Raw genomic sequence first — 24,896 nt, 5'->3', positions numbered from 1 at the left:
TTAATTTTTGTTTCTGTAGCCTCTAAAGCATTGCACCTAAGATCTACAGATCACTGGTGAGATTCAGGTCTTCTGCAGACCTGTCAGTGTATCTGTGTTCCTGTACACCTGATACGGGCAAGCACATACTTACTGACAGGAAGACTTATTGAACTACCAATACCAGTGGTGTGGTAGTTAATTGACAACTGCAAGCCGCAAAGGCTGTTGGAACTCATAGTGTTCTCATTCACAGAGTGTTGTGAATGAGTGACACAGCTTGGACAGAGCCCTGTACAGCAGCGTTTTTTTTTTTTTAAATTGATAAGATCCCCCGTGAGCTGTCACAACAGGGATGGGGGGGGGGGGGGGGTGCGGAGGCTGGTCCATTTTTAATGTTATATGTGACACACGACTGTGAAGCCGCAAGCTGTCACAGTTGGGTGCCCACACTATAGTTGATGAGGTGATGAGGACACCGCTGGACCGAGGAACAGGTAGGACCAAGGAGCAGGTTCTGCTGCACAGAAGAGCTGAGCAGCCGGCCCGGTATTCTAACACGGCGACGACGGGAGGAATACTGGGCCGGCCGCTCCATATTCACTCCATAAGACGCACAGACATTTCCCCCCATTTTTTGGGGGGAAAAAAGTGTGTCTTATGGAGCAAAAAATACGGTAATATTGCCTGTTAAAGGACAGAACAGATTCCTAAAAGCGCTTGGTTATTTGGTCAGTTCGTAGTAATGACATTCCTGTAGTATTAGGCCAGTTAGGATAAACCCATACCTATAAAGCCCCTAACCAGGCTTGGGATGCATTCATATGTATTAGTTAGCCACAACAAGTTAAATGGAATTTCTCCATCACCATCCTTCCCACTCATCTTTGGGGATCAAAACTGTTATCATCACACGCAGTACTCTCACAGCTGCCTGTCATGGACAACACACAGATGATAGACAGATGGAAAATACCTTTAGAGAGAAATAATCCTATGACTGGCTTTTATCTTTAACAAGATCCCTATGTGAGCAGGTGCTGACATTTTCCACTACATTTACTGTAGGCATTGCATAGTTAAAATAAAAAAGTTCTCTCCAAAATAAATAAATACATAAATAAATAAAAACAACTGTGCTTTAATTTACCACTTGCCCTCCAAAGGATTTACCCCCCTCCCTGACCAGGCAATTTTTTGTGATACAGCGCTGTGTTATTTTAAATGACAAGTGCGCGGTGATACAACACTGCACCGAAATTACATTTACGTCCTTTTTTTCCCACAAGTAGAGCTTACTTTCAGTGGTATTTGATCACCTCTGCATTTTTCATTTTTTGCGCTATAAACAAAAAAAGACCAACAATTCTGAAAAAAAAACCCAATATTTTAGGACTTTTTGCTATTGAACATGTTCGGTAAAAAGAAAAAGAAAAAATAAAATGTTATCAAAAATTTAGGCTAAAATGTATTCTGCTACATGTCTTTGCTAAAAAAAAAAAATCCCAATACTTGTAAATTAATTTGTTTACAGGAAAGTTATAGCGTTTACAAATAGCGGTATATATACTGGACTGCGGCGGGCTTTCTGACACTGGGGGGGTAATTGACTTGGTGTCACTGACATCCCCAGTGAGGTAAAAGAGGTATAGACTCAAGAGAGAGGGATAACATTTTGTCCCTGTAAAAATCATTAGTTACACCTCATCTGGAATATGCAGTTTAGTTTTGGGCACCAGTTAACAAAAAAGGATATCAGAAAAATGGAGACAGTGCAGAGAAGGGCAACCAAACTGATGAGAGGCGTGAAAGAGCTCAGCTGTGAGGAAAAAATTAGCTGAACTGAATTTATTCTCTCTCGAGAAGAGGAGTTTAGAGGGGATATGATCAACATGTATAAATACCCTCAAGAACTCGCTCTGGCCAACTCAGTAGATTGTTTTAAAAAAGAGTTTGATGCATTCCTAAATGGACTAAATTGAACAGGATATATATACAGTATATATATATTATTTATATTATATCTAATATTATATTATATATAGTTAATATTTATAGCTAATAACACCAGAGGTAGTTGATCCAGAATATACCTGATTTCCTTCTAAGGGATCAGTAAGCATTTTTTCTCCAACATTTCAGTGAATTGAATAAAGCTTTTTTGTTTTTTTGCCTTCCGCTGGATCAACTGTGGGTATAGGATTGCATATATTGACGTTTTCTGTTAGTTTGTTTTTTTCTATTGGTTGTACTAGATGAACTATTGTCTTTTTTCAGCCTAACTATATAACTATGTAAAATACATCATATTTCCCAGTTTTCAGCCATATGGTGGAGCTCTAGGCTCCCTTTCACATGTTTATCAGACTAACTTTAACTACTTTGCTATAAAAATACAGATATTCGCTGAGCTCAAATTCTCAAGCTGAAATTACACATACAGTACATCTGAATATGCCGTATGAGTGACTCCTCCCCCTTCCGGTCCCAAGCCAACACCACCACACAAACTTTCAATCAGAGAGAGAGAGTCTGAAGGTAAAGAACTTCTGCTGTAAACTTGTTTTAAAACTGACAATACTGTGTCACATTAGTGTTTTGGGTGCACTCTGTATTAAATTGTTGTTTTTAAAGGCAAATTAAAGACTATATATATATATATATATATATATAGATAAAGTAGAGCTGGATTGTAGCGCACAAACTGACCTTTAAATGATTGTCCGTACGGTACACTATAAAGCAATACAGTGCTACCTGGTGTGCTTCAGCATTTTGATCTGGTCATGCTGTGGAAAGGTGGATTCTTCCAGAGATCCTCCTACAGGAAAAGCAGGGAGTTATCACTGATAATTGTTAGAGCAGTATAAATGTCACAGGTAATTGTTAGAGTAGTTTAATTGGCAAGTGATAAAGCAGTTGAAATTTTAAAGGTAATTGTAATATTTCTCTAATTTTGTGCAGAACAGCTAGAGACTACCAGTATTTTTGTAGGAGGCTACTAGTAATGTTTACGGTTGGCCTACAGTAAAAGAGAAATGTGATTCTCAACCGAGCTGTGTTTACTGTAGCTTATTTACAACATATGACTTCCCATGAAGGGGCTTTCGGCTTCAGCAAACACAACTGAAAAATACTGAGCCGCCTGTCTCTTAAGGCTCACTCAACCTAAGTCACAGTTCCATGCTGCACAGGCCCACTCCTCACTCCTCCAAGACTTACTGTTTCTTCTGGTCCCCAGGACTCTCTCCCAGTTATCTCAGCTATGGTCTCCCAGACTCTCTCAGCTGGCCCATCTCTCTCTGTCCACTGACCCAGAACCTCTCCCACATGGAGTGTCATCTCGAGGATATTGCCAATGTTTCTGAACAGGAGCACACCCCCCTCCTGGCTTCAGCAACTGCAACTTCAACACCCACTCCTTCTCTGTCTGCTCTCACCAGCCCATCATTATAAGGGCTGTGTGCACTTGGGCACACACCCTGCTGGTTGTCCACAAAATGGGATGCTGGGTTGGAGATTTCTTCCCTCCCAAGGCACGTTGAATTCTCCAAACTATGGAGCTGCAAAAGCAGTTTTCTTCACTCAAAATCCATGCTCCATAGTCCTGCAATCAGCAAATGTGCAACAATATATGGGCTATATCGAAAGTAATGCAAACATTGCTTTTTTATTAACTCACATAGGTCGTTCAAATTTCACAAGGTAAAAATTGGATTCCAAGTAGAGGCGATGTGCCATCATTGAGTTATTAATGAAGAAGGGGTGCAGCCTGTCCAACATTCACAGAAGGCTACAAAATATTATTGCAGATGACACCATTGACACAAGTCACCAATGATAAGAAATTGCTCTTGTCAATGGTGTAATCTCCATAAACATTTTGTAGCTTTCTGTGAATGTCGAACAGCCTGCACCTCTCCATCGTCAAAAGCTCAATGAAGGCACATTGTTTCTGCTCGGAATCCGTTCTTTGCCTGCAATGAAAAAGAAGAGTTACATATACTGTATATATATATATATATATATATATATATATATAATTTATATTTTTCTTTTCATATTCTTCTAAAGGAAATAAATATGTTAAAATAATGAAATAATAAACAGCCTGCTGCCCCTGTAAGATGTGTTGCTAGGCTATCCCTAGGTAACCTGAATATATAAGGCAACCTTTGTAATATAATGCCATTATTAAAGAAGCATGCATTGATCTGTGCATCAAACTAATAGTTCTGATTGGTTAAACTACTTAAGTTGTAAGCTTTCCTCTGTGCTGTCTTAATGAACGACTATGCAGAGAATACATCAAATTCATACATTGCCTTTGATAATCCATATTTTCTTCTATTTATGGGTGGTAGAAAGAGATTTTATTTATATAAATCCTATGTTGTTTTTAGGAGTAATACTCCAACAAGGACACAAAGAAAGCATTTTTGCCTGTGTTGTCAAGGCAACATTTCTTGTGGGTCAATGAAATAGTATTTCTTTTTAAACTGAGCAAATATTTAATCTTCCCAGAATGAGGAAAATGAAACATTCCTGCAGTAGCAAGGGGATGAAAGATTAATTAGAGAATATACTTGGTTTGCGTTGCTTCATTTCCTGCTTTGACCCAAATGGTGTATTATTTGAATTAGAAACCAATTAAAAAATAAACTTTAAATGTTATCAAATGATTTAATCTGATTACTGATTACCATTCTTTAGGAAAATAATTGAACTTGGAGACATTATTATCAAAGTATATAAATTACATAAAAAGAAAATTCAGTTCTTTTTTTCTTAACATTTTTATACTCCTTTCAGTTATATATGTTTTAAACAAGTGATTTTATTTTTTCTGTAATATATATATATATATATATATATACTGTGTATATATATATATATATTTTTATTTTTTTTTTTTTTTTTCTTGAAATTATTATTTTTAGAAACATGTTATATTAAGTCAATAATATCATGAGCACCCCTATCCCTTTCAGTACATACAGCTATAAGAAGGGCAATGCCATAGCTAGTTGGGCCAGCAATGACATCTTCCTTCCAGGATTGGCCAAATGTGCATTTGGATTGAACCCAAGCTTATCCCTGTTTGACAGTTTGAACCTAAATATGTGCAGAGCTGAGTGTTCCCAAGTTCATAATACCCAGGGGAAATCAGCTAATGGATGTTTGCTGATCTCCCTTTGTTCCTCCACTTGACACTTGCTAAGGAGGTCCCAGGCACCCATGAGGAATAAGTAAGCTTGAGACACATGGTGGAGTACAGAAAGTGATGGGATATTTCAAAATTTACAGTTGTCCCTGCACTAGGAAAAGAGATAACATCTTCCAGCACCTGTTCCACTGAGAAGGGTATTTCCCCTCACTTTGGAGAGATTTTTGCTCACTTTCTGTTGTACCTATGGCACAAGAGAACAGAGATTTTAGCTATTCCCTTCAATATCCAAACATGAAAAAAAGAAATGAAGAAAATTGCATTTACATACATTTACATATACTTTCATCCCATGTAGTAGCATGGAGGTGAAAGATTAATATACTTGGTTTGCGTTGCTTCATTTTCTGCTTTGACCCAAATGGTATATTATTTGAATTAGAAGCCAATTAAGTAAACTTTAAATGTTATTAAATTATTTAATTGGATTACTGATGACCCTTCTTAAGGAAAATAATTGAACTTGGAGACATTATTATTATGGTTTTTTTTTACATCTTTATGCTCTTTATTATATGTTTTTAAACTGGTGTTTTTATTTATGTGTTTATTTATTGTTATATTCATGCATTTTATTTTATATTCATGAAATTATTATTTTTATAAACATACCATATTAAGCCAATGATATCATGAGCATCCCTGTCCCTTGTAATTGAAGCTATGAGAAGGGCAATGTCAAAGCTCGTTGGGCCAGCAATGACATCTTCCTTCCAGGTTCGGCAAAGTATGGATTTAGACTGAACTCAAGTTTTAAACTAGAACAGCTCAGAGCTGTGTGATTCCATGTTCATACTACCCAGGTTAGATCAGCTAGTGGATGTTTATTAATCTCCCTTTGCTCTTCCACCGGGTACCCACCAGGGAGGTCCCAAAGCTGACACCAGTTAAGGAGGTCCCAGGCACCCAAGAGGAATAAGTAAGCTTGGGACACATGGTGGGGTACAGAAAGTGATGGGAAATCTAAAAATGTACAGTTGTCAGCGCACTAAGAAAAAGAAGAAGGAAATGCTTTTCCCCTCACTCTGGATATATATTTTTGCTCATTTTCTGTTGTACCTCTGGGACAAAAAAACAGAGGTTTTAACCATTCCCTACAATATTCAAAAATGAAAAAAAAGCTATTCTATACATGTAGTATATTTTTTTATTTTATGCACAGTAGTTTGCACAGGTTTCTAAAATGTTTTACATTAAATTGCATATTTAACAAATCTCCCACAAATACCTCTCGCTATGATTGATGTATAATTAATAAATGTTACTATACCAAATGTGAATACCCCAATACCTAAGGGTAACAGCACTACTTTATATTCCTCAATTTAAAAATATAAAAAATATATTTTTTTAAACGTATTTATGGTTATGTTTCTGATATAAATTGAGGAATATAAGGAAGAGCTGCTGTGCAGCCGTTAGATATTGAAGTATTTACAACTGATATACTAAATATACTAAATGTCATATTTACAAAAAAGAATTTTATTTCCAATAACTATATGTGTGTGTGTATATATATTTATCTATGTATATATATATATATGTACCGGTATATCTATCTATATATCTATATATATATATCTATATCTATATATATATATATATATATATATATATATATATCATTATATATATAAACAGAATAAAACTGACAGTTTAATTTATTTGCAAAACAAAGTAAAACGTCTTACCAGTGTGATTTTCTACAAGATTAATTTTAAATAAGACTGGAGTGGCCCCAGCATAATGCAAGTTTGAAATTTGAAAGTAAATGATTGAATTCATTTGTATTTATTAGATTTCTGTTACTTTGTAACAATGCTATCCATAGCCCATAACATTATGTATAAGAATTAAACTGCACTTCCCAAATTCATATATGATAGAATGAGTGACATGTGTGTCTCTGCCTGCACAGAGCCACCTGTCACAAAATGTGACATCACTTTTGTTCTTAACCAAATTTAAATTGCTAACTCTCCAAAATCTCTTTGGGATTTCATCTGAGGGACATTTAGTATGTAAAATCTGTGATAACGCCGGCATGAAATTGGCTTCCGCATTTATTGAAATAATGTAAATATTTTAGGTTTGAAGATAAATTAATTCTGATTGTTTTGTATAAATGTTCTTGTGTTGGTATAGTGACTGACAGACAACCAAGGACAAGGACAACCAAGGACAAGATCCTCAAGGATGGGTTCCGCAAGTAGAAAATGTGTAATAGCTACAAACCATTTAAAGATAATCTCTAAGCAAAGAGATAAATAAGCACCCCCCCCCCCGAAAAAAAATAAATTTTATATATACATATATATATATATATATATATATATATATATATATATTTGAGGTGTCATAATTTAATTTCAGAAATGGGCTGTAAAAAAAATGAAAAATGTTTACTTGCCTATACACTGGCAGCTGTTGTCACCTTCACAGTTGTCCGCTTATGCAACACACTTTTCTAGATGACTTTGCCACTGCCAGAAACATTTCTGGAATTTGTTTTCCGCCGGAACGTTGCACAGTATTTTTGTCTTAGTGCACTGGATGTCCAGAATGTCATCAAATATGTGTCCTTTTAAAGCATTTTGTAATTTGGTAAACAGCCAAATTTACAGTGCTAAGTCAGGGAATAAGGTGGTTGGTCAAGTTTCTTAATAGATTTCTGGGGCAAGAACTCATGAACACTTAACGCATCATGTGCAGGAGCATTGTCGTGGTGGAGAATCCACTTGTCTGGCCAGAGTTCCAGTCTTTTCCCATAACCTTTTCATTTTCCACATTTGCATTCAACTTTTGTATTTTTGGATGCCCACTTCTTGCGTCATTATGGACATCTTCGCACTTCACCCTAAACCACCTATGCCATAAAAAAACACTTGCTTTCTTTATGGAATGTTCACCATAAGCCTTTTGTAACTAAATTTTCATGCAAAATTTGATGTTAATTCGCTTCTACAAATTCCTGTTATTTTCAGATAACAATGCAATGCACTCAGGTGTTATTTCTTATACTACTGCATAAAGACTTAGTCAACTGGTCTGCGACCCAGGTGATTGCAAGTCAGAACATGCCAGAACACACTCAACTGCGAATGGTTGTGACTTACACTTATAGGGCTATACCATGGGCATTCCATGAATTAAATTGTCACACCTTGTGTATATACAGTATTATATATACACATATATATATATACTGTTTAACCACTTGCCCTCCTGAGGATTTACCCCCCTTCCTGACCAGGCCATTTTTTGCGTTACGGCGCTGTGTTGCTTTACTTGACAATTGCATGGTCATGCAACGCTGCACCCAAATGAAATTTATGGCCTTTTTTACCCACAAATTGAGCTTTCTTTCAGAGCTATTTGATCACCTGTGTGGTTTTTATTTTTTGTGCTACCTAAAAAAAAGTACGACAATTTTGAGAAAAAAACAATATTTTGGACTTTTTGCTATTGAACATGTCCAGTAAAAAAAATTTTTAAAATCAAATGTTGTCATAAATTGAGACCAAAATGTATTCTGCGACATGTCTTTGCTAAAAAAAAATCTCAATAAGTGTAAATTAATTGGTTTACATGAAAATGATAGCGTTTACAAATGGCAGTATAGATACTGGAATTTTTCTTTTTCTACTAGTAATGGCAGCGATCAGCGACTTATAGCGGGATTGCGGCGGGCATTCTGACACTTGGAAGGAACTGACTTGGTTTCACTGACACCCCCAGTGACACCAATACAGTGATCAGTGCTAAAAAACAGCACTGACACTGTACTAATGGCACTGGGCAGGAAGGGGTAACATGAGGGGCGATCAAAAGGGTTAACTGTGTGCAGGGAGTGTTTTACTAGGGGGCGTTGTGTTGGTGCTTCACTGTAAGCACACTGCTCTGGATGGCTGTGCTGTGTATATATATATATGATTTTGCGTACCCCTGCCGCCCTGTAGCAGTATATCTGCTATAGGGCGGCGGGAAAAGGGTTAACAAACAAAATAATTTGTTTTTATAGCTATCCTGTCCAGAGATATACACAACCATGCCAGACAGAGCAGCAAGGTTGATGTCTTGACTACTTTCTACCGCAAATAAGCAGTGCAACTTGGTCGCCCCCAGCCTGTAATTGAACATTGAAGGAACAGTGGCAGACTGATAAGGTCTTCCCACTGCTCACTCTTTTTACCTTTCAGCATATTATCTGACAGTAATGGAGCCAATTCCAAGACATGTTGTTTAACCTTATGCATATTTAACAATAGATTTTTAATGAATACAAACTGCTTTCATTGGCCTTTTTATGTGCTTGGAGTTTAGCTAAAAGCAACTGTTTTGTCGTAGCTGCATGCGATTAAATACATATAATTATACCATTCAGTATATTAATTATTATTTTCCCTCCACATGCCTTCATTTATATTTTTCTGCATTCAGACCAAGTTGTCCATCCAAGTCAATAGTGAAAGCGCTTGGGATAATCTATAATAAGACAAAAATAAAAGACAAAATAAAAGTGCAATGATTTCCTATGGCGGACTGTTGTCCCTAGTGCTGAAGCTGTGTTAAATTCTCTTTTAACTTGTGAAATCATTAGCACCAGGATTTAAAAATTTTATTAGCAGGTTAATGAGGAAAAAAAGGAGGAGCTAGGGAGTGAAAAATACAAGCCGATAAAACCACAGCTTTAAATGTAGAATATTGAAGTATTTTAACCAAATGTATGTGTTTCAATCTCCCCACAAATACTGGTAAATGGGTCATGGATCCAATTAGTTCATCAAGCAGGGAGTATACATCAAACCCTCTCTATACTGACACCCCTTCATTGGAAAATGATACCAAAAGGCAAGCATCAGGCATTGTGTTAATCCTTTTCTTGTAGACCTTTACCAAAGCACCCCCCCCCCCAGTGTTAAAGGGAATGTAGATGGTGTCAGCATAACAGGAGCCTACATGCTCCTGCACTTGCCATGGAGATACCACCCTGCATGCCTGGTTTTCTTGGCACTGTAGAAGTGAAAGGGTGGGGGGGGGGGTCACACATTTTTTGTTACATTTCAATTTTTTAGTTAAGAAAAAATTAAACCATGCCTAAAGCCAAAACAATTTTTTTTGTAGAGTAGGGCAGTGTTAAAACCTTTATTGTTGGTCAACGCGGCCAGACTTTGTATTCTTGTTCTGTGGGACTCCACCCGTCCTCCCTCTATACGTGATTGGCTTACCCGAGTGGGAAAAATGGCGATTTTGGAAGAGTTGATTGCAACTGCACACGATAGCCCCACAACATTTTCTCACGTATGGGCCTGTTGGACACATTTTCTGACTACTCCTGTATACCGATCTCTCATGGACCAGTCGGTCTGAATTCAATTGGACTCCCTGAGGGCGCTACTCTCTCTTGCTTGACTCTATGGGGGCAGATTATCCCCGTTTGTCCTCCTCACCCAACCGATCGATTCTGATGACAGGCTGGAATCTAGTGACTTTTGCGAATGTATCACCATATGGATAACAATCACTCTGTTATTCCCTTTCTCATTTGCCCACCCCCTGTGCTGCTCCTTCCCCCCCCCCTTTTTTTTTTTTTTGTTCTTCTCTCTCTTACTCTTCCCCCCCCCTTTTATTTCTTTTTCTCCGCTCTATGGCTTCTTCTCTTCTTCTCTTCTTCATTTCTGACAAACCTATGCAAGCATTGGTCAACTACCCAAAGGACAATTAGCTATGATGACAGAATCACTTCCCCTTTTATACTAGCAGTATACTTGATCACACATTCTCGCACCCGCGCTCGGACTCCTCCACCACTTTCAACTCATAGCACTAACTCTGGCTTAGATGTCGTTTGTGTTCTTCTCCCCGCTGCAGATCTACACTTCGTGACGTTATCACAGGAGGTCCAGGGCGTCATGGCCTAACACGTTTTTTTATAAGCGTTCTAATGTATTTCAGGCACTACCGTGTCGTGGTTTTGTTACCCCACACTTCTCTATTCTTGTAATTGTACTTATTTTCATGCACTCTTGACTGGATGTGTGTATTGCTAACTGTCTTTCTCACATTTCATGTTTATCTTAGCTTATTATGTCAATCTGTATTTCACAATAAACATTATTTCTTGGAAAAAAAAAAAACCTTTTATTGTTTTTTTTGTTTTGCAATCTATGTCCCATTAGAGAGATTTCCATTCACTTCCTGTTCTATTTGAAATTTTCCCTTCTGTTACAGTTGCAATCACAATTGATTTTTTTTTAATTTCCTCTTCTTTCTTTCCCAATGGCAATGGTCACCAGGAGGACAAATAGATAAAAGTTCCTTCCTAATGAAGATGCGGACACCAATATAAACCTAACTTGCTATTTTGACCCTCTGTCCAAAAAAAGATAAATAAATAAAATAAATAAAAAGGTTTGTCTTTAGATACACTTTAGGAATTGACTCTCAAAGTGCTTTTTAAAGAACAAATGTCATTACTACAAGGGCCAACATCATACTGCTAGCCACAAATAGCCAATGGAAAAGCTGTTACTTTACTTGGTCTTCTACTGGTTGGGCACTGACTTCTCCTTCTCCTCCTCTTTTCTCATTTGTCCTTTCTCTTTTCTCTTATCTTCTTTTTTTCCCCATTTTTTGGATTCTATTTTCAAATGGGATGCATTTCCTTCTGTTGAAGCTGATAAACCTCATAATGTACTGTTGTCAATTTCATGTAATTTTTTATGTTTAAAACATTCACAAAAACTATTTGGAAAAAACTAAAGCTGCTACTGAACTTTAACCATTCACAAACATATGCTACGTTGAATATTCATTGCGTGTACATTTTGTTAATGTGCAGTTAATGCCATTGTATTCAGACCAACACATTTATTTAGAGGCATAATACTGTATGTCAGCTCAGCCCTGTCATTAACAGTTTAGGTAGCACAGGATTAGGGAAGTACAGCGTATATTAGGCAATTTTTCCATCAGTAAAATTGTAACTGCCTAGGTGAAATTTGATTGAAAAAATAGTTGCCTTTTTTTATTACTCTAACGGGTGTTTTGGGGTGTATTTACGTATTTAGTTTGGTTTATGTGATTTAGTGTACTTTAATTTAGCTTCCTTTTTTGTATATTTCATTATAAATCGGCTTTGTCATTATAAGCTTTTATTAATCCTTCTACAAAGTCATCCAGTACAGACAAAACAGTGTCAATTTACAGAATTTACTCCAACCCAGAGACAAACCAGAGAATCCATAGCACAAATGCTTAGTATTACACAGCTGTGATAGGGAATTTCAGAAAAATCGCCTTATAGTAAGACAAGACACTGGCATGTCAATTGGGCATCCTGAAATCTGACAGCATAGAAAGACCAAAGGTAAAAAAAAAAAGAAAGAAAACAAGAGAGAACACTACTGCAAAAAAAAGTAGACCTACAATAACACACTACATTGGGTATGCAGGAAAGGAAGCAGGCAAAAAAAGAAAATGTAAAATAATAAAAATAATATGGGGCACAAATTTTGGCACAAAAACAGAATTTTTGAAAGGAGCTGCCATAAAGTACATTGTATATTGAACCTTAAAAAACAATATATTTTTCCTTTTCTCTTTGTTTCCAATGTATTACGTCAAAATGGCAACATATGACTGAATCTCTCAAATGTAGAAGAAGTGAAAAACTATCTGCTTTGTTCATCCCTACACAGGATGAGAAGGTGAGTACATTGTGTCTCATTAACCATCATGTATCAAAAACACTTAAACCATAAAGTAATATTGGCATTATTCCCCTAATCATTTCCCTATTTTTGCAGAAAAAACAGTACAAGGTGCACAAAAAAGTAAACAAAGTAAATAAACTGTTAAATCAGTAAAGGTGACATCTTACTTATATTCTGCTTATTCCTGAAAATATACACAAAGGAAGAATTGCTATCATTTTTTTTTCCTAAATAGTCTTTTTTTCCCATCTTTCTCAACCAGCTGCCCTGAATGCTAATGTTTGACTATAGTCTTTATCCAAGCAAAGCATAATATATTGACACCTAGCAAGAGGGCTTGCACTCCGCAGAGCTCTAGCAAACACCAGCTCTCCAAGATTAGCACACATAGAAATTCTATGCATTTCAAACCAGAGAGCGATTGTAATCACATACAGCTCACTGGAATAACTTGTTGAAACATAGAATAGCATTTATGAGGTTTAACACTGAACCAGTTGATATATTGTTCTATTCAGCCTGAACCATGCCTACCAATCTTTCAGGTTATAGTGCAGTATAGGCTTCTAACATTGCAAGCTTTCGCTGGCTTTTGAGATATAACGGCTTCTTTCCCTAGGAAAATTGAAAACACCTTGATGGTATAGTCACACATAAGCTCTAAATAAACTTTCTTCTTATAGCGATATAAGCCAAGCTGGCAAAACATTTCTATTTTTACTTTTGCTACTCAGTAATTTAGAAAAAGAACCAATGTTGTCTATTGCCTGCATTATAATGTCCTTCAATGCACATTAAACATGAATATTCCACATACGCTTTGGAGTTTTCATCCATTTATTTACAATTGGCCTCCAACATAGATGCTGCAGTAAACCTTCTTGTCCGTAATCTGTAAATAATCATTTTTTAGCAAGATTCCTCATTCTGAGGATAAACTAAAAAACCTTGTAAATATAGTCCAATGATTGTTAGGGTGTCACATTGCTGATACATATTATCAAAAATAGTAAAAACCAGGACTTGGATTTTTCAGGCACCAAAACCACAAAAATTATAAAAATGTGTATTTTTTTTATTGTAGCATGGATAAAACAAATCATCCTAGAGGCTGATACATCAGTTTATCACATCAAAACCACCACACTCACATCATCATTTTTACAACAGCCAAGTTTTGACACCACTATGCATGTGAATCCCAATGCATTTCAATTTAAAATATCTTCTTCAGGGAGGAGTTGGTTGTTCTGCAAAACTGATGTACATTGCAAACAAAAAACCATATATATGGTGAGTATAATAATATATATAGCAATTCTTGCCAAAATACATAAACAGACTTACATAATACACTAACAAATTAGTGAAAATGATCAGCCAACCGTTAGAGTATGTCAGCACATTGCTGATCACCCTCACCAGGTAGAAAATCGGGAAGCAAAAGCGGCACTAGGAAACCCTACTGGAGTCTGCATTAGATTGTATAGAATACAATGAAAAATGGTAATCCAAAACTTCTAAATCATAAAAACACAATAAGGGGGAGAGGAGACAAAATATCTATGTTGTAAAGAAGCTCATTTGGACACCCCCCCCCCCCCCTTGTATGAGATCCAATAGGAAAAAGCAGAGGACATTGCCTTCTGCTTCCTGTCTTGCGCCTTCTGTTACTTCCTGTGTGACTTACAGTGTCACCACGGCACCGTCATAACACAGAACAAGACTGTGGATACACTATTTTCTATATCCAGTTCTACAGTGAAGGAAATAAGTATTTGATCCCCCGCTGATTTTGAATGTTTGCCCACTCACAAAGAAATGATCAGTCTAAAAATCAAATGGTAGGTGTATTGTAGACAGAATAGCAACAACAAATTCAAAAGAAATGCATGTCTAACAAATTATGCACTGATTTGCATGTTCATGAGGGAAATAAGTATTTGATCCCCTTCACAAAACATGACTTAGTACTTGGTGGCAAGTACCTTGTTGCCAATCACAGAGGTCAGACGTTTCCTGTAGTTGGCCACCAGGTTTGCAAACATCTCAGGAGGGATTTTGGCCCACTCCTCTTGGCAGATCCTCTCCAAGTCATTAAGGTTTGGTGGCTGACGTTTCGCAACTCAAACTTTCAGCTCCCTCCACAGATTTTCAATCGGATTAAGGTCTGGAGACTAGCTAGGCCACTCCAGGACCTTAATGTGCTTGGGCCATTGTCATGCTGGAACACCCATCCATGACCCATTTTCAATGCCCTGGCTGAGGGAAGAAGGTTCTCACCCAAGATTTGACGGTACATTGCCCCGTCCATCATCCCTTTGATGCGGTGCAGTTGTCCTATCCCCTTAGCAGAAAAACACCCCCAAAGCAGAAGGTTTCCACCACCATGTTTGACAGTTGGGATAGTGTTCTTGGGGTCATAGGCAGCATTCCTCATCCTCCAAACATGGTAAGTTGAGTTGATGCCAAAGAGCTTGATTTTGGTCTCAGCTGTCCACAACGCTTTCAACCAGTCCTCCTCTGCATCATTCAGATGTTCAGTAGCAAACTTCAGACGGGCCTGGACATGTGCTTTCTTGAGCAGAGGGACCTTGCCGGCACTGCAGGATTTCAATTCTTGTTGGCGTAGTGTGTTACCAATTGTTTTCTTGGTGACTGTGGTCCCAGCTGCCTGGAGATCATTGACAAGATTCTCACGTGTAGTTCTGGGATGATTCCTCACTGTTGTCATTATTATTGACACTTCACGAGGTGAGATCTTGCATGGTGCACCAGACCTAGGGAGACTGACAGTTGTTTTGTGTTTCTTTCATGATTGCGCCAACTGTTGTCACCTTCTCACCAAGCTGCTTGGTGATAGTTTTGTAGCCAAGTCCAGCATTGTGTAGGTCTACAATCTTGTCCCTGACTTCCTTGGACAGCTCTTTGGTCTTTGCCATGGTGGAGAGTTTGGAATCTGATTGTTTGATTGCACCTGTGGACAGGTGTCTTTCATATAGGTAACAAAATGAGATTAGCAGCACTCCCTTTAAGAGACTGTTTCTAATCTCAGCTTGTTACCTGTATGAATGACACCTTGTAGCCAGAAATCCTGCTGAATGATAGGGGATCAAATACTTATTTCCCTCATGAACATGCAAATCAGTGCATCATTTGTTAGACATGCATTTCTTTAGAATTTTTTGTTGCTATTCTGTCTCTCAGTGTTACAATACACCTACCATTCGATTTTTAGACTGATCATTTCTTTGTGAGTGGGCAAACATTCAAAATCAGCAGATGATCAAATACTTATTTCCTTCACTGTATGTGAATGAGACCTAAATGTGACAGACAGCATACTGGAGATTGCCCACTCGAGTTAAAAAATTAGTGCAGGTTTAAAAAGAACCATTCAAGCACTCGGGCACTGCCCGAGGGCCCAGGCTCTGTAGGGGGCCCCATGAGATGCCCCTGGTACCTTTCATTGGCTTTTTCATAGACTTTTTTGGGTTTGGAAGATGGCACAGGGGCCCCATGATCCCCTATTGCCCGGGGGGCCCCATGAGATGCCCCTGGTACCTTTCATTGGCTTTTTCATACACTCTTTTGGGTGTGGGCAAGGACACAGGGGCTCCATGATCCCCTATTGCCCGGGGGCCCCATGAGTTTTCAGTCCACCCCTGGTTACATAGTTAGTCTGGCAGAAAAAAGACAAAAGTCCATCCAGTTCAACCACAGAAGAAAAAAAGTTATAATCCTATACCCACAGTTGAGAGGAAGGCAAAAATTAAAAAAATTAGTTGATCAGGTAGGTCTTTCCTTTGACAGTAAAATTCCTCTGGTCATGTTGGACATTCTTACATGGCAAGAAGGCCAACTTGCGGCACTGGTATATGCCCTTCAAGAAGAAGAAAGATAGAGATGGATGTGGAGTGTTGGTATAGAATTTGTATTTACTGGGGGCCACTAAGCTTTTGATGTTGCAGGCTTTCCTGTAAGAAATTTTGGGGTTTTGTGAAGTGTGAAGTCTTGAGGTCAGTTAAAGAATTGAGATCTGTCATTTCAAAGCCATTGTTTCTAATTTTAAGGGACTCTTTACTGACTGGCATAGTACCACTGAATTGGCATAAGGCCAATGTGGTGCCAATATTTAAAAAGGGGTACCGTATTTTTCGCTCCATAAGACGCACCTGACCATAAGACTCACCTAGAAAAAGACTCACAAGAAAAAAAATATTCTGGACTGCAGACACAGTACAGGAGATGACCAGAGACTGCGGACACAGTACAGGAGATAACCAGAGACTGCGGACATAGTACAGGGAATGACCAGAGACTGTGGACAGAGTACAGGGAATGAACAGAGACTGCGGACATAGTACAGGGAAAATGCCAGGGACTGCAGACATATTACAGATGACCAGAGACTACAGACAGTACAGGGGATGACCAGAGACTGCAGACAGTACAGGAGAAGACCAAAGACTGCAGACAGTACAGGGGATGAGCAGAGACTGCAGACAGTACAGGGGATGACCAGAGACTGCAGACAGTACAGGAGATGACCAGAGACTGCAGACAGTACAGGGGATGAGCAGAGACTGCAGACAGTACAGGGGATGACCAAGAGACTGCGGACCTTTGGGGAGGGAGTGGGAGCGGGTACCTGAAGTTGTCCTTTGTTTAGTGTGGGCACGCTGGCTTCTTCCCGCGCCGGCTTCTGTGACAGCCGGGTGCTCACTGCGCATGCGCGAGAAGCGCTTCACTTTGCGAATGGCCCAGCGCCTTCTGGGACCTGTCATGTGTCCCAGAAGTCGCTGGACCATTCACAAAGTGCAGCGCTTCTCGCGCATGCGCAGTGGGCACCCGGCTGTCACAGAAGCCGGCATGGGAAGACTACAGCCCTGGACAGAGGAACAGGTAAGGTCCTGCAGGAAAGAAGAGCTGAGCGGCCGGCCCGGTATTCTGACATGGTGGCAGTGGCGGAAATACCGGACCAGCCACTCCATATTCGCTCCATAAGACGCACTGACATTTTCCCCCCTTTTTTGGGGGGAAAAAAGTGCATCTTATGGAGCGAAAAATACGGTAATTATAGACCTGTTAGATTAACTTCTATAGTTGGGAAGATACTGGAGAGTTTAATAAAAGACCACATAGATGAGATCTTGCTGGAAAAAAATATTTTATGCAACAGACTGCATGGACTCATGAAAGACAGAAGTTGTCAAACAAATCTGATTTCTTTTTATGAGGAGGTGAACAAAACATTGGACAGAGGGGTGGACATAGTATACTTGGATTTTGCAAAAGCGTTTGACACTCCCCACACACAGCTAATATGTAAGGTAAAGTTTACGGACTTGGAAAAATCTGTATGTAAATGGATAGAAAACTGGCTGAAATATCATATTCAAAGAGTAGTGGTTAACGATTCATACTCTGAATGATCCAGGGTTGTCAGTGGTGTACCCCAAGGTTCAGTGTTGGGACCTTTACTTTTTAATATATTTATAAACGATATAGGGTCTGGGATTAAAAATACCATTTCAGTCTTTGCAGATGACACCAAGCTGTGCAGTGGAATAAGGTTCTTACAGGATGTCTCCAACTTACAAGCCGGCCTCAATGCTCTGTTTAATTGGGCAACTATGTGGCAAATGAGGTTTAATGTTGATGAATGTAAGATTATGCACTTGGAGGCTAAGAATATGCATGCATCATACATACTATGGGGGAGTACAACTGGGGGAATCAATGATGGAGAAGGATCTGGGAGTTCTGGTAGATCACAAGCTTAACAATGGCATGCAATGCCAAGCTGCAATTTCTAAAGCGAGCAAAATCCTCTCTTGTATTAAAAGAGGTATAGACTCCAGAGAGATATCATATTATCCCGGTACAAATCATTAGTAATACCTCATCTGGAATATGCAGTTCAGTTTTTGGCACCAATTCACATAAAGAACATTGGGAAACTGGAGAAAATACAGAGAAGGGCAACCAAACTGGTAACAGGCATGGAGGAGTTCAGCTATGAGAAAAGATTAGAAGAACTGGACTTATTCTCTCTTGAGAAGAGGAAATTAAGGGGGATATGATCACCATGTATAAATACATCAGTGGTTCATATAGTGAACTCGGTGTAGAGTTATTCACCCTGAGGTAATCACAGAGAACAGGGGGGCATTCTTTATGTCTGGAGGAAAAGAAATTTAATCTCTAAACACGGAAAGGTTTCTTCACAGTGAGAGCTGTGAAAATGTGGAATAGACTCCCTCAAGAGTTGGTTCTGGCCAGCTCTGTGGATTGCTTTAAAAAAATCCTGGATTCTTTCTTAGATACACAGAATATAACTGGATACTAACATTTATAGGCAAGGTTGATATAGTTTATAAATTGTCCATGTTCTTATATTCATTATCTTTTTATGTATATTGATCACTATATATATATATTTATACTTTGTTAAGCTTTTACCTTTTCATGTATCCCCATTTAAGTAAAGTGTTCTACTTTATTTTACACCAGGTTGGTTGGTCATTGTAGTTCCACAACTGTTTGCACCACCTCCCTTAAACGCGCAAGGTATTATGGAGTGTATGACCTATACACTGCACCACATCTTCACTTGTTAGTCCTAATGTGGCCAAGGACTTGTATTTCCCTTTTTTTCCCATATGCCACCTTACCTTTCCTATGTGCAGCCTTCTTGCCAATAAATACCCCTTCCGAGATGGCGCCTCTATGGCCTATGGCCGCAACACGTTGCCATTGTTGTTCGTCACATCCAGTAGTGATGTCACTTCTGTCTGCCTAGCTGCGTTCCACACCAATCGGGAGGCCCTGGGAACCTCCAGAACAACCTCCCAGTGTGCTCACAGCCTTGTCCATCTGGTGGTCCTGTGACCGGTACTAATGACAACTATATACACAGTGATATATGCCTATTTACATCTTCTTTTGTGATTGCATCAGTTTGTGACTATTAAAACATTGTTTTTAATACTACACCTAAATGGTGCTTGTTCTCCTTTTCCCTTGGTTTACCTTACAGAGTATTCTCCTGTCTAACCTACAAGCTGCCTCGTAGTGAATGGTTTTTGACCTACAAGGTCTTCTTGGACTTTTCTACCCAGTGTGACTGACACCATTATTTTACCCCTGTTGCACCCATTTTTGTTTATCTGCTTTAATATCCCATGGTACCTTGCTGCCTGCAAGCAATGATTTCTGTATTGACTCCGCCTTTTGAAGCTTCTCCTCTCAGCATCTCTGTAGTTCAGAAGGCAAACTCTGTGAAATGAGTGGCACAGCAGTGCCTACCCACAGGGCATAGTGAATATGTGTCACAGAATTCAAGGAAGTAAATTTGTGTAGATCTTCACAAAGTAAGTTTACAAATTTCAAGATCATTATGATTAGTAGAAGTGGACAAGCAATAATTAAAAAAGAATGTGGAGACGAATATATGATTTTACATTTGGCTATAGATACGCTTTAAATAGGGGGTTTATCTTTATACACATATACCCATACAAAGTTAGAATCCCTCCCATTGAAAGCTGGCACCGCTAATACTAATAAATAAATATAAATATCATACTTTAAGCAGAAATAGTCCCAATGTAAAAACAACAAGATAAAAATAATTATTTTAAAAGATTAAAAAAAATAAGAAAACCAGCATTTGTTGCAATAATTAGTCGATCAGTCTAGAGATGCTCTTTTCTTTTGTGAAATGTCCTCAGTCTAAGGGCTGGCATCATTCAACCCACTTCCTCTGAGCCTAGATCATCCTGGATCTGCCCCAGCCTGTACTGGACAGTGAAATAAGAAGCAGCACAGTGAATATCTCATCTCTCTGTCACCCGCCTTTCTCTTCCTTTCTCCAGCACATGAACTGATTGGCTCCTTGTACTACTTCTTCCTCTCACACTCTGAGCCCTTCTATACAATGACTGCAAAAGGATGATACTAAGTCGCACTCAGGTGCTCACACTGCTTGTGTAGGCAGATGTAGTTTGGCCTTCTTGCAATGGTTATGCTGTTTGATGGCCACCATGTGGAGGGAGTGGAGGAAAAGCCATATGGGAGAACTCATACTCCTCTGAGGCCTCCATAGGCCATTGGATGCTGCTCCCCGGCTGACTTCTGCAGCCATTTTTAGTGTGTGCAGTGCTACTAAATAGCACTGTCGCCCCCCTTCAGATGGCATGCATTTTGTGAGTGGTTAGGTCAGGGACAGAACCCCCACTGGTTGAAGACTAGTTGTCTAGGGTTGGGAGAGATTCCTGTGGAGAAGGGACATATTAGGGACTGTCGCCATGTCTCAGGCAGCAGCCTTTCCTTACTTAGATGCTCTGTTGTTGGTCTGCTCTCCAGCTGCCTCCTCCGTCAGAAGCCGTTGGATGTCAACAGTGTGCATGGAAATCTTCTGTACGATTCATTGTACATGCTTTGGCCAGGAGCAGCCATGTATGCAAACTTTGTTATGTTTCTTCAATACCCTTATGGTAATATACTTTGCCACAACAACTGGTCTGCATGTGAGTTATCTTCCCCTTTGGGCATCTAGTGCTGAGTCCAGTTCACACAGGCATTAAACAAAATACATGTAATAATGATTAAAGAACTGAATTAATTTATGCATTTCGTATTTGCCTGGAGTTCAACTTTAACAATTCCATGTAAACAACGCAAGACATTTTTACCAGCAGCATGATCAGACACAGTCTGGATTGTATAGTACTGACCTCGTATTGGATAAATTGCTTTAGGGCTGATGCTTCGTTCTCAGCCTGAGGCTAAAACTCCATCTGTAATTTAATGAGACTTTTATGGCTCTCCCCGCTGTCTACCTGAGATTGTTCCTTCTCCTTGCTATCATTTTCTGTAATCACCAAGCAGTCGGCTCTGTAATACTCATGTGCTGTGAAGGGACCCTTGTTAAAGTTTCCAGGCAGTCCAGGATAAACTTCTCATTCTTGGTAGCACCAACATCAATTATTCAGCATGGCAAAAAAAGAGATTTGTACGTATTATATCAAAAGATAATAGATGTCTCTTGGTCAGGGTCGGCTAACTATCAGGATGTCTTTAGTTGGCATCAGGCCTCCCCTGGTCTTTTACATTTGATGGTAGACAAACATTTATGTATGATCCAGCTACACTCAATTATTTGTCCTGGATGGTTCTTCCCTTACTATTCTTCAAAACTTCAACTGTGCACATATGCTGTCAGTTTCAAATGTCTGTGGCCAACTTTATGCTAGCAATACATGCAACACCAATTTACCAAAGGCAAGTTAGGCTAGGCTTAGGAGGGGCACCTGAAATTTTTTAGATCATCTGTCTTTTTGATAGCTGGAGCCATAGATACTGTATATATATATATATATATATATATATATATATACAGTATATATATATATATTTCCATGCTGGAGCTAGGCAACTTGCCTTTAAAACTCTTGCTATGAACTGTTAAAATGCTGTGAGGTAGGTTGTGTCAGAAAGGGACGAGGCTTAGATTCAAGGTAGGGCCCAAACCAAAGATTAACTATGCCACGGAGCTCTAATTTGGGGGCTCCTTGTGCACTCAGAAGATGATCTGAGGGTTAAGAAAGGTATTTGCAGGCACTACAAAATGCCTTAGATAACTATAAAAAAGAAAACATGACAGGTTAATTTTTTTTAATCAAATTGCGTTTCTGTTACATAGCAGCTGTACAAGATCTTGAAAACAGAGAATTCAGAATATGGATTTCTGTACAAGATCTTGAAAACATAGAGAATTCAAAATATGGATTTCTGAACAGTACTGTTTACAAGCAAATAGGTAAATTCTCCAACCATTAACTTTTCTCAACCAGAAAGTTTTTCCCTTTTTTATGTCAAGTTTAGTGTTGAGGAATTGTGAGACGTTAAACGTCATCTTTTATTTCTTTTTTTTAACATGTTTGTGTTTACTGTCATGATAACCCAGTCTAACTTATGACAAATGGATATGAGTAGCTCGCCCACATAAGCGGCTCTTGGAAATTAATGAGCAAAATGAATTAAAGAACAAACCACTCAGCATCTACTGCTCTGGGTTTTTCCTTTGTTCTAGAGAACATCTTGTGCTGTTTTGGAATTTGTGATAGTGTGTGTCTGCGTGGCTGTCTGCTCTGAGTGTTTGCTATGCGTGCTGATACATCAGTGAACCTTTTCAATGTCAAAATCATCGAAGATCACTTTTTGAAATTTAAATTAGCCAAGCCCTTCTTAAAAAGCACTTAAAATACTGCATCACTTGATAAGACAATATCTAGCTGTACTTTTGTCAGAGACAAATACACATAATAAAAGTGACATAGATTTATATAAACTACTATCTTTATATACTTATATAAACTACTTTTACTATCTGTGAGATAGTAAAAGCACATAGCAAAGTCCTAGGCAGACATTAATATGCTACATTCCAAATATTTTAGGAAGAAGAAACTTAATTGCAGAATTTTTATAATTTTCAACTAGGTGTTTAAAAGTAAAAGGGAACAGAAGAAGCACCTCAGAGAAATCAAAAGGGAAAGTAAAAGGGAACAGAAGAAGTAGGCAACTCACATAAATAAAAGATGCATAAGCTCATCTAAAAGTGCCACAGCAGCCCAGGCATGCTGCTCTCTAGGAACCAGGAAGCCAGCTGGCAGACATCCTACATCCAGGACTGAGGGCTGAAACACTGGTGAGGCGTGATGATGTCACCAGGGAAGTGAGATACATTTCCGAGCATGCACACTGTCTGTAATCAAACAGTTGTGCTCCTTTCTCAAGCTCAAAGCTCTACCAAAAACATTTTTCTATTAGCTTTGGTAGACTGGTGAAGGATTAGAACCTTTGTCAGGTTTTTTTTTTTTGCTGTGTGTGTCCCTGGAGGGGAGATCCACGCGGTGTTGTCATGACCATGCATGGTCAATGATGTCACCTGGGATCCCTGCCAACTTGTTCACAGTGTGAAACAAGCTGCCAGGAAATAGTCTTTTAGTGGTGGTAGTGATGAAATCTGACAATTTAGTTTGCCTGCTCACTGAACTGTGAACAAGCTGGGTTCAGGTTGAGAAACAGGGTAAGAAACCTGCTGATCAAAATTCTGGTGTTCCTCAATAGAAACCTCATTGAAACTCACAGTTTTTGCCAGCCTAAGGATAGTGGCATTATGCAGTAAGACGAGGGTCATCCTGAAAGTTCTTGGACTGGTTTAGTTGAAAGTAAATAATTTCAATGTTGTCAATGATGTTAAAGTAACATTATTTTTTATATACTCTCCTCCGATGTCCACACACTAAGCCCAACAGTGCTCCAGTGCTTGGATCCCAGTTGAAAAAACAATCTGGAATTTGGTCATCAATAACGTCATCATCATTTGCAAAATGAACACCAAATAGTTTCCTTTTCAGTTTTGGGAATAGGTGTAGGTCCGATGGTACGATATTGCCAGGGCAGGGGTCATCTTTGAGGCTGTCCCGTCCCACTAGAATTTTGATGCCCACTTCTTAACAATGCTGCTGGATGGGGAATTTTTTGAGAAGAATTTTTTCATCATCATGACATGCACTATTTATGCTATATGTTTGATCTATGCTCTATATCCTTCATATATATATATACATATATATATATATATATAAAATTAATCCCTTAGGTTGTTCACCATCTATCACCATTGCATATTATTGCTAATTCACTTTGATCCATTGCATGCTCCCCACTGGTTCAGGTATCCATCTGAGGTGCTGGGATTTCCCAGCGCTGGTTCTCACCCTGGATGATCACGTTGTCTCTACTCTTCTTTTATCTTTCTGTCGTAAGTGGTGGTGTCAGTTAATTTATAATTGTGTATTATGATTATTTTTCTGCAACAAACTTTTTGACTTTTTCTACAAGTCTCCTCATTGAAACCCTTTGACCAAAGGGATATCTTTCCCTTGGTTGTTTCTTTC

The sequence above is a fragment of the Staurois parvus genome, unplaced genomic scaffold (assembly GCF_062004578.1).
Source record: "Staurois parvus isolate SC_StPar_1 unplaced genomic scaffold, SC_StPar_1.0 ptg000716l, whole genome shotgun sequence".
NCBI lineage: Eukaryota > Metazoa > Chordata > Amphibia > Anura > Ranidae > Staurois > Staurois parvus.
Note: the sequence above shows the minus strand (reverse complement) of the source record.